The sequence below is a fragment of the Tenrec ecaudatus genome, unplaced genomic scaffold, assembly GCF_050624435.1.
Source record: "Tenrec ecaudatus isolate mTenEca1 unplaced genomic scaffold, mTenEca1.hap1 Scaffold_717, whole genome shotgun sequence".
In the NCBI taxonomy this organism is placed as follows: Eukaryota; Metazoa; Chordata; class Mammalia; order Afrosoricida; family Tenrecidae; genus Tenrec; species Tenrec ecaudatus.
The window spans coordinates 14324-28646 of record NW_027459611.1 but is presented as its reverse complement, the minus strand read 5'-3'; positions in this window follow the sequence as shown (position 1 = coordinate 28646).

The following is a 14323-nucleotide window of genomic DNA, read 5'->3' as shown; positions in this document are numbered from 1 at the left end:
GGCCCAGGCCCGGGGCGCCCCAACACTTAGGCTTAGGGAGGCCCAGTCTTGGGGCGCCCCAGCCTTTAGGCTTAGGGAGCCTCAGGCCTGGGGCGCCCTAGCCCTTAGGCTTAGGGAGCCAAGGCCTGGGGCGGCCCAGCCCATAGGCTTAGGGAGCCCCAGGCCTGGGGCGCCCCTGGCCTTAGGCTTTGGGAGTCCCAGGCCTGGGGCGCCCCAGCCCTTAGGCTTAGGGAGCCCCAGGCCTGGGGCGCCCCAGCCCTTATTCTTTGGGAGCCCCAGGCCTGGGGCGCTCCAGCCCTTAGGTTTAGCGAGCCCCAGGCCTTAGGCTTTGGGAACCCTAGGCCTGGGGCGCTCCAGCCCTTAGGTTTAGCGAGCCCCAGGCCTTAGGCTTTGGGAACCCTAGGCCTGGGGCGCCCCAGCCCTTAGGCTTTGGGAGCCCCAGGCTTGTGGCGCCCCAGTCTTTAGGCTTAGGAAGCCCCAGGCCCGGGGCGCCCCAACACTTAGGCTTAGGGAGCCCTAGGCCCAGGGCTTCCCAGCCCTTGGGCTTTGGGAGCCCCTGGGCCTGGGGCACCCCAGCCCTTAGGCTTAGGGAGCCCAGGCCTGGAGTGCCCCAGACTTTAGTCTTAGGGAGCCCCAGTCCTGGGGCGCCACAGCCCTTAGTCTTAGGGAGGCCCAGGCCTTGGTCGCCCCATCATTTAGGCTTTGGGACCTAAGGCCTGGGGTGCCCCAGCCCTTAGGCTTTGGAACCCCAGTCCTGGGGCGCCGCAGCCCGTAGGCTTTGGTAGCCCCGTGCCTGGGGCGCCGCAGCCCGTAGGCTTTGGTAGCCCCGTGCCTGGGGCGCCCCTGCCCTTTGGCTTTGGGAGCCCCAGGCTTGTTGCGCCCCAGTCCTTAGACTTAGGAAGCCCCAGGCCCGGGGCGCCCCAACACTTAGGCTTAGGGAGCCCCAGGCTTGGGGCGCCCCAGCCCTTAGGCTTAGGGAGCCACAGGCCTGGGCGCCCCAGCACTTAGGATAAGGGAGCCCCAGGTGGGGGCCCCAGCCTTTAGTCTTAGAGAGCCCTAGGCCGTGGACTCCCCAGCCCTTAGGATTAGGGGGACCCAGGCCTGGGCTGCCCCAGCCCTTAGGCTTTGAGAGCCCCAGGCCTAGGGTGCCCCAGCCCTTAGGCTTTGGGAACCCAAGCCTGGGGCTGCCCAGTCCTTAGGCTTTGGGAGTCCCAGGTTGGGGCGCCCCAGCCCTTAGGCTTTGGGAGCCCCAAGTCTGGGGCAACCCAGCCCTTAGGCTTAGGGAACCAAGGCCTGGGGCGGCCCAGCCCATAGGCTTAGGGAGCCCCAGGCCTGGGGCGCCCCTGGCCTTAGGCTTTGGGAGTCCCAGGCCTGGGGCGCCCCAGCCCTTAGGCTTAGGGAGCCCCAGGCCTGGAGCGCCCCAGCACTTAGGCTTTGGGAGCCCCATACCTGGGGTGACCCAGCCCTTAGGCTTAGGATGCCCCAGGCATGGGGCGCCCCAGCCCTTAGGCCTTGGGAGCCCCAGGCCTGGGGCGCCCCAGCCCTTAGTCTTAGGGAGCCCCAGGCCTGGGGCGACCTAGTCCTTAGGATTTGGGAGCCTCATGCCTGGGGCGCCCGAACCCTTAGGCTTTGGGAGCCGCAGGTCTGCGGGCCCCTTTCCCATAGGTTTGGTACCCCCGGCCTGGGGCGCCCAATCTCTTAGGATTTGGAACACCAGGCTTGGGGGGCCCCAGCCCTTAGGCTTTGGGAGCCGAAGGCATGGGGAGCCCCAGCCCTTAGGGTTTGGGAGCCCTAGGCCTGGGTTGCCCCAGCCATTAGACTTTGGAACCCCAAGCCTGCGGCACCTCAGCCCTTAGTCTTTGGGAGCCCAAGGCCAGGGGCGACCCAGCCCTTAATCTTAGGGAGCCACAGGCCTGTGGTGCCCCAGCCCATAGGCTAGGGAGTCCCAGGCCTGTGGCGTCCCAGCCCTTAGCATTAAGGAGCCCCGGCCTGGGACGCCCCAGCCCTTAGGCTTAGGCAGCCCCCGGCCTGGAGCACCCCAGCCCTTAGGCTTTGGGAGCCCCAATTCGGGGGCGCCCCAGCCCTTAGGCTAAGGGAGCCCCAGGCCTGGGGCGCCCCAACCCTTAGGCTTAGGGAGCCCCAGGCCTGGGGTGCCCCAGCCCTTAGGCTAGGGAACCCTAGGCCTGGGGCACCCCAGCCCTTAGGCTTAGCGAGCTCCAGGCCTGGGGAGCCCCAGCCTTTATGCTTAGGAAGTCCCAGGCCCGGGGAGCCCTAGCCCTTAGGCTTAGGCAGCCCCCGGCCTGGAGCACCCCAGCCCTTAAGCTTAGGGAGCCCCAAGCCGGGGAAACCCCAGCCCTTAGTCTTAGGCAGGCCCAGGCCTGGGTTGCCCCTTCCCTTAGGGTTTGGGAACTTAGGCCTGGGGTGCCCCAGCCCTTAGGCTTAGGGCGTCCCAGGCCCGTGGCGCCCCAGCCCTTAGGCTTTGGTAGCTCCAGGCCTCGGGCGACCCAGCCCTTAGGCTTTGGGAGCCCCAGGCCTGGGGCGCCCCATCCCTTAGGCTTAGCGAGCCCCAGGTCTTAGGCTTTGGGAACCCTAGGCCTGTGGCGCCCCAGGCCTTAGCTTTGTAAGCCCCAGGCCTGGGGCGCCCCAGCCCTTAGTCTTAGGGGGCCCCAGGCCTGTGGCGCCCCAGCCTTTAGGCTTTGAGAGCGCCAGGCCTGGGGCGCCCCAGCCCTTAGGATTTGGGACCCTAGTCCTGGGGCGCCACAGCCCTTAGGCTTAGGGAGCACCTGGCCAGGGGCACCCAGCACTTAGGCTTAGGGAGCCCCAGGCCTGGGGCGCCCCAGCCCTTAGGCTTAGGGACTACCAGGCCTGGGGTGCCCAAGCCCTTAGGCTTTGGGAATCCCAGGCCTGGGTTGCCCCAGACCTTAGGCTTTGGGAGCTCCAAGCATGGGGTGCCCCAGCCATTTGGTCTTGGGAGCCCCAGGCCTGGGGCGTCCCAGCCTTTAGGCTAAGGAGCCCCTGACTGGGGCGTACCAGCCCTTAGGATTTGGGAGCCCCAGGCTTGGGATTCCCCAACCCTTATGTTTGGAAGCCCTAGGCTTGGGGCGCCCCAGCCCTTAGGCTTAGGAAGCCCCAAGCCCGGGACGCCCCAGCAATTAGGCGAAGGGAGCCCCTGGACCGGGGCTCCCCAGCCCTTAGGCTTTGGGAGCCCCAGGCCAGGGCTGCCCTAGCCCTTAGGCTTAGGGAGCCCCAAGCTCGGGGCTCCCCAGTCCTTAGGCTTTGGGAGCCCCAGGCCTGGGGCGCCACAGCCCTTAGGCTTAGGGAGCCCCTGGCCCGGGGCGCCCCATCCCTTAGGCTTTAGGAGCCCAAGGCCTGGGGCGCCCCATCCCTTAGGCTTAGGGTGCCCAAGGCTTGGGGCGCCCCTCCCCTTAGGCTTAGGTAGCCCCAGGCCTGGGACACACCAGCCCTTAGGCTTTGGCAGCCCCAGGCCTGGAGCACCCCAGCCTTAGTCTTTGGGAGTCCCAGGCCTGGAGCGCCCCAGCACTTAGGCTTTGGGAGCCCCATACCTTCAGTGCCCCAGCTCTTAGGCTAAGGGTGCCCCAGGCATGGGGCACCCCAGCCCTTAGGCCTTGGGAGCCCCAGGCCTGGGGCGACCTAGTCCTCAGGATTTGGGAGCCTCATGCCTTGGGCGCCCGAGCCCTTAGGCTTTGGGAGCCGCAGGTCTGGGGGCCCCTTTCCCTTAGGTTTTGGGAGCCCCATTCCTGGGGCGCCCCAGCACTTAGGCTTTGGAACACCAGGCTTGGGGCGCCCCAGCCCTTAGGATTTGGGAGCCGAAGGCATGGGGAGCGCCACCCCTTAGGCTTAGGGAGCCCTAGGCCTGGGGTGCCCCAGCCCTTAGGCTTTGGAACCCCAGGCCTGGGGCACCTGAGCCCTTAGGCTTAGGGAGCCCAAGGCCTGGGGCACCCCAGCCCTTAGGCTAAGGGAGCCACAGGCCTGTGGTGCCCCAGCCCTTAGGCTTAGGGAGGCCCAGGCCTGGGATGCCCCAGCCCTTAGGCTTTGGAAGCCCCAGGACTGGGGCGCCCCAACCCTTAGGCTTAGGGTGCCCCAGGCCTGGGGTGCCCCAGCCATTAGGCTTGGGAACCCTAGGCCTGGGGCGACCCAGCCCTTAGGCTTAGTGAGCTCCAGGCCTGGGGCGACCCAGCCCTTAGGCTTAGTGAGCTCCAGGCCTGGGGAGCCCCAGCCATTAGCCTTAGAAAGCCCCAGGCCCGGGGAGCCCCAGCCCTTGGGCTTAGGGAGCCCCAGGCTTGGGGAACCCCAGCCCTTAGGCATTGGGAGCCCTAGGCCTGGGGCGCTCAGGCCCTTAGGATTTGGGAGCCCCAGGCCTCGGGCGCCCGAGCCCTTAGGGTTTTTGAGCCCCAGGTCTGGGGCGCCCCTTTCCCTTCGGTTTTGGGTGCCCCAATCCTGGGGCGCCACAGCCCTTAGTCTTAGGGAGGCCCAGGCCTGGGTCGCCCCAGCCCTTGGGCTTTGGGACCTAAGGCCTGGGGTGCCCCAGCCGTTAGACTTTGGAAACCCCGTCCTGGGGCGCCCCAGCCCGTAGCCTTTGGTAGCCCCAAGCTGGGGCGCCCCAGCCCTTAGGCTTAGGGAGTCCCAGGCTCAGGATGCCCCGGCCCTTAGGTAAGGGAGCCCCAAGCTCGTGGCACCCCAGCCCTTAGGCTTTGGGAGCCCCAGGCCCGGGGTGACCCAGCCCTTAGGCTTAGGGAGCCCCAGGCCCGGGGCGCCCCAGCCCTTAGGATTTGGGAGCCTCAGGCCTGGGGCGCCCCAGCCCTTAGGATTTAGGAGCCGCAGGTCTGGGGGCCTCTTTCCCTTAGGTTTTGGGAGCCCCAGGCCTGGGGCGCCCCAATCCTTAGGATAAGGGAGGACCTGGCCTGTGTCGCCCCAGCCGTTTGGATTTGGGAGCCCCAGGCCCGGGGCGCCCCATCCCTTAGGCTTTAGGAGACCAAGGCCTGGGGCGCCCCATCCCTTAAGCGTAGGGAGCTCAAGGCTCGGGGCGCCCCTGCCCTTAGTCTTAGGGAGCCCAGGCCTGGGACACCCCAGCCGTTAGGCTTTGGCAGCCCCAGGCCTGGAGCGCCCCAGCCCTTAGTCTTTGGGATTCCAGTCCTGAAGCGCCCCAGCACTTAGGCTTTGGGAGCCCCATACCTGGGGTGCCCCAGCCCTTAGGCTTAGGGTGCCCCAGGCATGGGGTGCCCCAGCCCTTAGGCCTTGGGAGCCCCAGGCCTGGGGCGCCCCTGCCCTTAGGCTTAGGGAGCCTAAGGCTTGGGGCGACCTAGTCGTTAGGATTTGGGAGCCTCAGGCCTGGGGTGCCCCAGCCCTTAGGCTTTGGGAGCCGTAGGCATTGGGAGACCCAGCCCTTAGGCTTAGGGAGCCCTAGGCCTGGGTTGCCCCATCCCTTAGGCTTTGGAACCCCAGGTCTGGGGCGCCTCAGCCCTTAGGCTTAGGGAGCTCAAGGCCTAGGGCGCCCCAGTCCTTAGTCTTAGGGAGCCCCAGGCCTGTGGCGCCCCTGCCCATAGGCTAGGGAGCCCCAGGCCTGGGGCGCCCCAGCCCTTAGCCTTAAGGAGCCCCCGGCCTGGGAAGCCCCAGCCCTTAGGATTAGGGAGCCCCCGGACTGGAGCACCCCAGCCCTTAGGCTTAGGGAGCCCCAAGCCGGGGGCGCCCCAGCCCTTAGGCTAAGGGAGCCCCAGGCCTGGGGTGCCCCAGCCCTTAGGCTTAGGGAGGCCCAGGCCTGGGACGCCCCAGCCCTTAGGCTTTGGGAGCCCCAGGCCTGGGGCGCCCCAGCCCTTAGGCATTGGGAGCCCTAGTCCTGGGGCGCTCAGGCCCATAGGATTTGGGAGCCCCAGGCCTCGGGCGCCCGAGCCCTTAGGCATTTTGAGCCCCAGGTCTGGGGCGCCCCTTTCCCTTCGGTTTCGGGAGGCCCAATCCTGGGGCGCCACAGCCCTTAGTCTTAGGTTGGCCCAGGCCTGTGTCGTCCCAGCCCTTGGGCTTTGGGACCTAAGGTCTGGGGTGCCCCAGCCCTTAGGCTTTGGAACCCCAGTCCTGGTGCGCCCCAGCCCTTAGGATTTGGGAGCCCCAGGCCTGGGGCCCCCCAGCCCTTAGGCTTAGCGAGCGCCAGGCCTTAGGCTTTGGGAACCCTAGGCCTGGGGCGCCCCAGCCTTTAGGCTTTGGGAGCCCCAGGTCTGGGGCAACCCAGCCCTTAGGCTTAGGGAGCCCCAGGCCTGTGGCGCCCCAGCCTTTAGGCTTTGAGAGCGCCAGGCCTGGCGCGCCCCAGCCGTTAGGCTTTAGGAGCCCCAGGCCTGGAGTTCCCCAGGCCTTAGGATTTGGGACCCCAGTCCTGGGGCGCCCCAGCACTTAGGCTTAGGGAGCCCCAGGACTGGGGAGCCCCACCCCTTAGGCTTAGGGAGCCCCAGGCCTGGGACGCCCGAGGCCTTAGGCTTTGGGAGTCCCAGGCCTTGGACGCCCCAGCACTTAGGCTTAGGGAGCCCCAGGCCTGGGCGCCCCAGCACTTAGGATAAGGGAGCCCCAGGTGGGCGCCCCAGACTTTAGGCTTAGGGAGCCCTAGGCCTTGGACTCCCCATCCCTTAGGATTAGGTAGCCCCAGGCCTGGGGAGCCCCAGCACTTAGGCTTTGGGAGTCCCAGGGTAGGGCGCCCCAGCCCTTAGGCTTTGGGAACCCAGGCCTCGGGGGGACCAGCCCTTAGGCTTTGGGAGTCCCAGGTCTGAGGCGCCCCAGCCCTTAGGCTTTGGGAGCCCCAGGTCTGGGGCAACCCAGCCCTTAGGCTTAGGGAGCCCCAGTCCTGTGGCGCCCCAGCCTTTAGGCTTTGAGAGCGCCAGGCCTGGCGTGCCCCAGCCGTTAGGCTTTAGGAGCCCCAGGCCTGGAGTGCCCCAGGCCTTAGGATTTGGGACCCCAGTCCTGGGGCGCCCCAGCCCTTAGGCTTAGGGACTCCCAGGCCTGTGTTGCCCCAGACCTTAATCTTTGGGAGCCCCAGGCCTCGGGCGCCCCAGCCATTAGGTCTTGGGAGCCCCAGGCATGTGGCGCCCCAGCCGTTAGGCTAAGGAGCCCCAGGAATGGAGCGCCCCAGCGCTTAGAATTTGGGAGCCCCAGGCCTGGGACTCCCCAGGCCTTAAATTTGGAAGCCCCAGGCCTGGGGCGCCCCAGCCCTTAGGCTTCGGGAGCCCCAGGCCTGGGGCGCCCCAGCCCTTAGGCTTAGGGACTCCCAGGCCTGGTGGGCCACAGCACTTAGGCTTAGGGAGCCCCAGGCCTGGGTTGCCCCAGAGCTTAGGCTTTGGGAGCCCCAGGCCTGGGGCGCCCCAGCCATTAGGTCTTGCGAGCCCCAGGCCTGGGGCGTCCCAGCCGATAGGCTAAGGAGCCCCAGGATTGGGGCGCCCATCCCTTAGGATTTGGGAGCCCCAGGCCTGGGACTCCCCAACCCTTAGGTTTGGAAGCCCCAGGCTTCGGGCGCCCCAGCCCTTAGGCTTAGGAAGCCCCAGGCCCGGGTGCCCCAGCCCTTAGGCTTAGCCCCAGGTCCGGGGATCCTCAGCCTTTAGGCTTTGGGAGCCCCAGGCCTGGGGCGCCCCAGCCCTTAGGCTTTGGGAAATAAGGCATGGGGTGCCCCAGCCCTTAGGTTTTGGAACCCCTGTGTTGGGGCGCCCCAGCCCTTAGTCTTAGGGAGTCCCAGACCCGGGGGGCCCAAGCCCTTAGGATTTGAGAGCCTCAGGCCTGGGGCGCCCGAGCCCTTAGGCTTTGGGAGCCGCAGGTCTTGGGGCCCATTTCCCTTAGGTTTTGGGAGCCCCAGGCCTGGGGCGCCCCAACCCTTAGGATAAGGGAGCACCTGGCCTGTGTCGCCCCAGCCCTTTGCATTTGGGAACCCCAGGCCTGGGCGCCCCAGCCCTTAGGCTTTGGGAGCCCCAGGCCTGGGGCGCCCCAGCCCTTAGGCTTAGGATCTCCCAGGCCTGGGTTGCCCCAGCCCTTAGGCTTAGGGACTCCCAGGCCTGGTGGGCCCCAACCATTAGGCTTAGGGAGCCCCAGGCCTGGGTTGCCCCAGAGCTTAGGCTTTGGGAACCCCAGGCCTGGGGCACCCCAGCCATTAGGTCTTGGGAGCCCCAGGCCTGGGGCGTCCCAGCCGATAGGCTAAGGAGCCCCAGGATTGGGGCGCCCCATCCCTTAGGACTTGGGAGCCCCAGGCCTGGGACTTCCCAACCCTTATGTTTGGAAGCCCCAGGCCTGGGGCGCCCCAGCCCTTAGGCTTAGGAAGCCCCAAGCCCGGGTGCCCCAGCCCTTAGGCTTAGGGAACCCCAGGCCCGGGTATCGCCAGCCCTTAGGCTTTGGGAGCCCCACGCCTGGGGCGCCCCTTAATCTCAGTAGGGGCTTCCTGCCGTGCCCGCGCGGCAGCCCCCCTCTCTCTTGTGGTCCCTCCTGTTTTTGGCTGTTTTGTCTCCGTTTCCTCTCCGGTCTCTGATTCCGAGCCGGTCACGGAGGTTTCCTCTGACTCCGTATTTGTCTCCAATTTTGAGCTGTGTTTTTTCCTTTTAGATCGATCTATTCCCGGATCGTCCTTTTCGGACGTCCCGTTTCCTCGGGTGTGTTCCTGTCCTGCTTCTGACATGCTGTCTTGAAAGTCAATCCACTCACGCTGCCCCTGACGTATCACTTCTGCACAAGCTTCGTCCACTAAGCAACTTCTAACTAGTTTCCAGACCGGTCTCGTGCCCGGTCTTATCTGTCCCTCTTCTTTTGCTCGATCAATGTCTCTTCCCAACTTGTCCCAACATGGGACAGTCAGAGAGCCCGTTGTTAGAAACCATGGTGCAATCTGGTCTATTTCCCTCACAAATTTGCTAAGCGTGCCTTCTGATATCTTCAGTTTACGAGCTAGCAAGATTTGCTGCAAAGTTTTAACCATCTGTTTTATTGGAACATTTCCCATGTCGCCTGTTTATCTACATGGGACTTAAGCACAGGATTTTCTTCTCAGTCTAAACCGAAAGCGGAAGCAGCACTCTCTCTCACACTCAGCCAAGGCCGCCGCAGCCGTAACGGATAAACATTCACACAGCAGTGGCCTTGCAGAACTCACCCTCTCCGCAGCGCTGATCAGTTCTGAATCCTGCCTTTCGGGGGTCTCCACTCAACCGTCTCCTCGCCTTGTTAAGGACTCGAAATCCCGGGTTTTCGGCACCAGCTGTCACGCGCGACCCTCCCACGGCGGAAGATAAGAGGATGAACGCGACACAGGACGAGACAAATTGACCAGGATCCTTCTGATAGCGTGATAAGCGGAGTTTATTGAGAGCTGCCTCTAGATCCGAGGTCAGCTATGGAAGACCCCGGGCAGGCTAAAAACCCTGGCTTATATATGCTTCGGGGTGACGGGGCTCTCTCAGATAGGCGCAAAGCTCTCCTGCGTCAAAGTCCAGACTGAGCGCATGCGTGGCATAACTTGTTATCACTAACCCTGAAGATAAGGGCGCGGTCCAGCGCCATCTTGTAATGGCGTCCACACTTAGGAAGCACCTGGCCTGGGGCGCCCCAGAACTTAGGCTTAGGGAGTCCCAGTCCTGGGGCGCCCCATACCTTAGGCTTTGGGAGCCCCAGTCTGGGGCACCCCAGCCCTTAGGCTTTGTGAGCCCCAGGCCTGTGGCTCCCCATCCCTTAGTCTTTGGGAACCACAGGCCTCGGGCGCCCCAGCCCTTAGGTTTACGGAGCCCCAGGCATGGGGCGCCCCAGCACTTAGGCTTAGGGAGCCCCAGGCCTTCGGCGCCCTAGCCCTTAGAGTAGGGAGCCCCAGGCCTACGGCGCCCTAGCCCTTAGTTTTAGGGAGCCTCATGCCTAGGGTTCCCCAGCCCTTAGGCTTAAGGAGCCCCAGGCCTGGGACGCCCCAGCCCTTAGGATTTGGGAGACCCAGCCTGGAGGGCCCCAGCCCTTAGGCTTAGGGATCACCTGGCCAGGGGCGCCAAAGCACTTAGGCTTAGGGAGCCCCAGGCCAGGGGCGCCCCATCCCTTAGGATTAGGGACCCCCAGGCCTCGTCGCCCCTGCCCTTAGGCTTAGGGAGCCCCAGGCCTGGGGCGCCCCAGCCCTTAGGCTTAGGGAACCCAAGGCATGGGGCACCCCGGCCCTTAGGCTTAGGGAGCCCCAGGCCTGGGGCGCCCCAGCACTTAGGCTTTGGGAGCCCCAGGCCTTGGGACCCCAGCCCTTAAGCTTAGGGACCCCCAGGGTAGGGGCGCCCCAGCCCTTGGGCTTGGGAACCCCAGGCCTGGGGTGCCCCAGCCCTTTGGCTTTGGACCCCAAGCCTGGGGCGCCCCAGCCCGTAGGCTTTGGTAGCCCCAGGCCTGGTGCGCCCCAGCCTAGGTTTAGGGAGCCCCAGACCTGTGGCGCCCAAGGCCTTAGACTTTGGGAGCCCCAGGCCTGGGGCGCCCCAGACCTTAGGCTTTGGAGCCCCATCCTAGGGAACCCCAACCCTTATACTTAGGGAGCCCCAGGCCTGGGGCGCCCCCGGCCCTTAGGCTTAGGGCTACAAAGGCCTGGGGCGCCCTAGCACTTAGGCTTAGGGAGCTTCATGCCTAGGGTTCCCCAGTCCTTAGGCTTAAGGAGCCCCAGGCCTGGGACGCCCCAGCCCTTAGAGTAGGGAGCCCCAGGCCTAGGGCGCCCCAGCCCTTAGGCTTAGGGATCACCTGGCCAGGGGCGCCCAAGCACTTAGGCTTAGGGAGCCCCAGGCCTGGGGCGCCCCTGCCCTTACGCTTTGGGAGCCCCAGGCCTGGTGCGCCCCAGCCCTTAGTCTTAGGGAGCCCCAGGCCTGGAGGGCCCCAACCCTTAGGCTTAGGGATCACCTGGCCAGGGGCGCCCAAGCACTTAGGCTTAGGGAGCACCAGGCCTGGGGCGCCCCTGCCCTTACGCTTTGGGAGCCCCAGGCCTGGGGCGCCCCAGCCCTTAGGCATAGGGAGCCCAAGGCTTGGGGCACCCCGGCCCTTAGGCTTAGGGAACCCCAGGCCTGGGGGGCCCCAGCACATAGGCTTTGGGAGCCCCAGCCTAGGGAGCCCCAACCCTTAGTCTTAGGGAGCCCCAGGCCTGGGGCGCCCCAGCCCTTAGGCTTAGGGAGCCCCAGGACTGGAGCGCCCCAGCCCTTAGGCTTAGGGAGACCAAGGCCTGGGGCGCCCTAGCACTTAGGCTTAGGGAGCCCCAGGTGGGGCGCCAAAGCATTTAGGCTTTGGGTGCCCCAGGCCTGGGGCGCCCACGTCCTTAGGTTTTGGGAGCCCCAGGATGGGGCGCCCCAGCCCTTAGGCTTTGGAGCCCCAGGCCTGTGGCGCCCAAGCTTTAGGCTTTGAAAGCGCCAGGCTTGTGGCTCAGCTGTCCTTAGGATTTAGGAGCCCCAGGCCTGGGGCTCCCCAGCCCTTAGGCTTTGAGAGATCCAGGCCTGGGGCGCCCCAGTCCTTAGGTTTTGGGAGCCCCAGGCATGGGGTGCCCCAATCCTTAGGCTTAGGGAACCCCAGGTCTGGGTTGCCCCAGATCGTAGGCTTTGGGAGCCCCAGGCCTCGGGCGCCCCAGCCATTAGGTCTTGGAGCCCCAGGCCTGGGGCGCCCCAGTCGTTAGGCTAAGGAGCCCCAGAACTGGGGCGCCCCAGCCCTTAGAATTTGGGAGCCCTATGCCTGGGACTCCACAGCCCTTAGCTTTGGAAGCCCCAGGCCTGGGGCGCCCAAGCCCTTAGGCTTAGGGAGCCCCAGGCCTGGGGCGTTCCAGCCTTTAATTTAGGGACTCCCAGGCCTGGGGGGCCCCAGCCCTTAGGCTTAGGGAACCCCAGGCCTGGGTTGCCCCAGCCCTTATGCTTAGGGATCCCCTGGCCTGTGGCGCCCCAGCTTTAGGCTTTGAAAGCGCCAGGCCTATGGCTCCCGTGCCCTTAGGCTTTGGGAGCCCCAGGCCTGGGGCGCCCCAGCTCTTAGGCTTAGGGAGTCCCAGGCCCGGGGTGCCCCGGCCCTTAGGTTAAGGGAGCCCCAAGCCCGTGGCACCCCAGCCCCTAGGCTTTGGGAGCCCGAGGCCCGGGGTGCCCCAGCCCTTATGTTTAGGGTGCCCCAGGCCCGGGGCGCCCCAGCCCTTAGGATTTGGGAGCCTCAGGCCTGGGGCGCCCGAGCCCTTAGGCTTTGGGAGCCTCAGGTCTGTGGGCCCCTTTCCCTTAGGTTTTGGGAGCCCCAGGCCTGGGGCCCCCCAACACTTAGGATAAGGGAGGACCTGGCCTGTGTCCCCCCAGCCCTTTGGATTTGGGATCCCCAGGCCTGGGGTGCCCCAGCCCTTAGGCTTTGGGAGCTCCAGGCCTGGGGCGCTCCAGCCCTTAGGCTTTGGGAGCCCCAAGCCTGGGGCGCCCCAGCCCTTAGGCTTTGGGAGCACCGTGCCTGGGGCGCCCCAGCCCTTAGGCTTTGGGAACCCAAGGCTTGTGGCGCCCCAGTCCTTGGGCTTAGGAAGCCCCAGGCCCGGGGCGCCCCAACACTTAGGCTTAGAGAGCCCCAGGCCCAGGTCTTCCCAGCCCTTGGGCTTTGGGAGCCCCAACCTGGGGCCCCCCAGCACTTAGGCCGAGGGAGCCCCAAGCCTGGAGCGCCCCAGACCTTAGGCTTTGGGAGCCCAATGCTTGGGGCGCCCCAGCCCTTAGGCTTTTTGAGCCCCTGGTCTGGGGTGCCCCTTTCCCTTCGGTTTTGGGAGCCGCAGTCCTGGGGCGCCACAGCCCTTAGTCTTAGGGAGGCCCTGGCCTGGGTCGCCCCAGCCCTTACGCTTTGGAAACCCTGTCCTGAAGCTCCCCAGCCCGTAGGCTTTGGTAGCCCCAGGCTGGGGCGCCCCAGCCCTTAGGCTTAGGGAGTCCCATACCCGGGGCGCCCCAGTCCTTAGGATTTGGGAGCCTCAGGACTGGGGCGCCAGAGAGCTTAGGCTTAGGGAGCCAAGGCCTGGGGCGCCCCAGCCCTTAGGCTTAGGGAGCCCCAGGCCTGAGGCGTCCCAGCCCTTAGGATTATGGAGCCAAGGCCTGGGGCGCCCCAGGCCTTAGGCTTTGGGAGTCCCAGGCCTGGGGTGCCCCAGCCCTTAGGCTTAGTGAGGCCCAGGCCTGGGCGCCCCAGCACTTAGGATAAGGGAGCCCCAGGTGGGCGCCCCAGTCTTTAGGCTTAGGGAGCCCTAAGACTTGGACTCCCCAGCCCTTAGGATTAGGGAGCCCGAGGCCTGGGGTTCCCCAGCCCATAGGCTTTGGGAGCCCCAGGCCTAGGGCGCCCCAGCCCTTAGGCTTTGGGAACCTAGGCCTGGGGCGGCCCAGCCCTTAGGCTTTGGGAGTCCCAGGTCTGGGGCGCCCCAGCCCTTAGGCTTTGGGAGCCCTAGATCTGGGGCAACCCAGCCCTTAGGCTTAGGGAGCCCCAGGCCTGTGGCGCCCCAGCCTTTAGGCTTTGAGAGCGCCAGGCCTGGCGCGCCCCAGGCCTTAGGCTTTGGGAGCCCCAGGCCTGGAGTGCCCCAGCCCTTAGGATTTGGGACCCCAGTACTGGGGCGCCACAGCCCTTAGGCTTAGGGAGCACCTGGCCAGGCGCGCCCCAGCACGTAGGCTTTGGGAGCCCCAGGCCTAGGGCGCCCCAGCCCTTAGGCTTAGGGAGCCCCAGGCCTGGGGCGCCCCAGCCCATAGGCTTAGGGACTCCCAGGCCTGGGTTGCCCCAGACCTTACGCTTTGGGAACCCAAGGCTTGTGGCGCCCCAGCCATTAGGTCTTGGGAGCCCCAGGCCTGTGGCACCCCAGCCGTTAGGTTAAGGAGCCCCTAGACTGGGGCACCCCAGCTCTTAGAATTTGGGAGCCCTAGGCCTGGGACTCCTCAGGCCTTAGCTTTGGAAGCCCTAGGCCTGGGGCGACCCAGCCCTTAGGCTTCGTGAACCCCAGGCCTGGGGCGCCCCAGCCCTTAGTCTTAGGGAGCCCTAGGCCTGTGGCGCCCCAGCCTTTAGGCTTTGAGATCGCCAGGCCTGGGCGCCCCAGCCCTTAGAATATGGGACCCCAGTCCTGGGGCGCCACAGCCCTTAGGCTTAGGGAGCACCTGTGTAGGGGCGCCCCAGCACTTAAGCTTAGGGAGCCCCAGGCCTGGGGTGCCCCAGTCCTTAGGCTTAGAGACTCCCAGGCCTTGTGGGCCCCAGCCCTTAGGCTTAGGGAGGCCCAGGCCTAGGTTGCCCCAGAGCTTAGGCTTTGGTAGCACCAGGCCTGGGGCTCCCCAGCCATTAGGTCTTGGGAGCCCCAGGCCTGGGTCTTCCCAGCCGATAGGCTAAGGAGCCCCAG